Source organism: Lactuca virosa, chromosome 5 (genome assembly GCF_052849685.1).
Source record: "Lactuca virosa cultivar CGN04683 chromosome 5, Lactuca_virosa_CGN04683_v6, whole genome shotgun sequence".
Taxonomy (NCBI): Eukaryota; Viridiplantae; Streptophyta; class Magnoliopsida; order Asterales; family Asteraceae; genus Lactuca; species Lactuca virosa.
The window spans coordinates 297700246-297702277 of NC_136430.1; the positions used below are offsets into that span (position 1 = coordinate 297700246).

Consider the following 2032-nt stretch of genomic DNA (forward strand, 5'->3'; position numbering starts at 1 on the left):
CATTTTTCTCTTGTGATCCACCTATCAAACTCCATACATTTCTTCTGATATGTTCGCTGAAATTTTTACAAATTAGGTGCCCCCATATACGTGAGGCACAGCATTTGATCATAACTCCACACTTATTCTCGTTGGTAGACCTATGTGAAAACATGCCTAGTTTACTTCTGTTGCTCATAAATATGCATGGCTTCTCAGTTTCTTTCCTACTCACAACCACAACCTCAACATTTCTTCATAGTCTATCATCAAGGAAATGTCGTCTGTCACAAAGTCAATCAGAGGGTGGTGGGGTAGGAGTCATGCTAACATGGAGAAGAATGATAGTGGCTACTACTATACACCAGCAGCCAGGTTTGAAGGAGATGGGGACGATGATGATGGAGATTACGACTATGCCCCTGCAGCATAATTTAGTTGATGAACATTTAGTTGGATCTTAACAGAATGAAAAGGAAGTGCAGGAGAACTCTCGTGATATTATTGATGAACAAAAAGAGAACAGAAGGCAGCTATAAATAGTAGAGTTTTACAACTGAAAAGTAAAAGCTGGAAATATGGAAGGACTTAATTAAATGCAGAAAAATTGAAAGACTTCTAGCAGTTACGCCAGCCACGAGAGTTATTATTTTCCTAAGAAACTTTGAATCAATCTTCAACACTCCCCTTTGATTCAAAGGTACCAACACCAATCTTTGCATGAAGATATTCAAAACGAGCTGCTGGAAGAGCTTTGGTAAACAGGTCTGCTTGTTGTTCTTCAGTTCTACAAAACTTCAGCTTGATGCTTTCATCTGCCACTAGCTTTCTTATGAAATCATGCTTAATTTCTATGTGCTTGGTTCGACCATGCATGACAGGATTTTTTGTCATTGCAATCGCGGATTGATTGTCACAGTAGATCACAGTTGCTTCAGTTTGTTCTTGCATGAGATCATTCATAAGTTTTCTTAACCAGATTGCTTGACATGCTGTGATTGAGGCTGCCACATACTCAGCCTTTGCTGTGGATAATGCGACGGTTTCTTGCTTCTTTGATAACCATGAGATAATTCCAGTTCCCACATTGAAACAATTTCCAGTTGTGCTCCTTTTATCTTCTTGTGACCCTGCCCAGTCACTGTCTGTAAAGCCTTCCAACAGTAGTTTCTTTGACTTCATATACCATATTCCATAATGCTTGGTGCAAGCAACATAACGAATGATCCTTTTTACCGCTCCAAAATGATGTTTTGTAGGTGAATGCATGAACCTTGAGACCACACCAACAGCATAGCTTATGTCTGGTCTTGTGTGTGTAAGATATATTAGTCTCCCAACTATGCTCCTGTACATCTGGGGTTCTACCATTCATGTACCATCAGAACTTACAAGCTTTTCATTAGTATTCATAGGTGTTGCGATGGGTTCTTCATTCACTACATTGAGATCTTCCAGCAAGTCTATGACATATCTCTCTTGTGCAATAAAAATACCCTTGTTGGTTTGTTTTACTTCGATACCAAGAAAATAATGTAACCTTCCAAGATCAGTCATCTCAAAAGTTCTCATCATTTCCTCTTTGAACTGTTGTATGAGTTTCATTGAGGACCCTGTGTATATCATGTCATCTACATAGAGACTAATCAACATGAAATCTTCTATGCCTTGCTTCTTGTAGTACATAATGGGCTCATTGGGACTCTTCGTGAAGCCATTTTCCAAGAAGAAACTGTCAATTTTGCTATACCACGAGCGTGGGGCCTGTTTGAGCCCATACAAAGCCTTTCGTAACTTGTATACCTTCTCCTCCTGCCCAATTACTATGAATCCTTCAGGTTGCTGAACAAATACTTCCTCTTTAAGATCTCCATTCAAGAAAGCCGACTTAACATCAAATTGATAGACGTCCCACTCTCTTTGTGCTGCTAATGCGAGGATCAATCGTATTGTTTCTATCCTTGCCACCGGCGAGAATGTTTCATCATAATCCACACCTTGTTCTTGCATAAAACCTCGAGCGGCTAATCTGGCTTTGTGTTTTTGTAGGCTC

General features: G+C 39.7%; 1 pseudogene; it reads right to left on the minus strand.

Annotated features, from left to right (window-relative positions):
- Positions 1–648: 648 nt before the first annotated feature.
- On the minus strand, positions 649–1350 carry LOC145112952 (secreted RxLR effector protein 161 pseudogene; annotated as a pseudogene).
- Between the last annotated feature and the right edge of the window lie 682 nt (positions 1351–2032).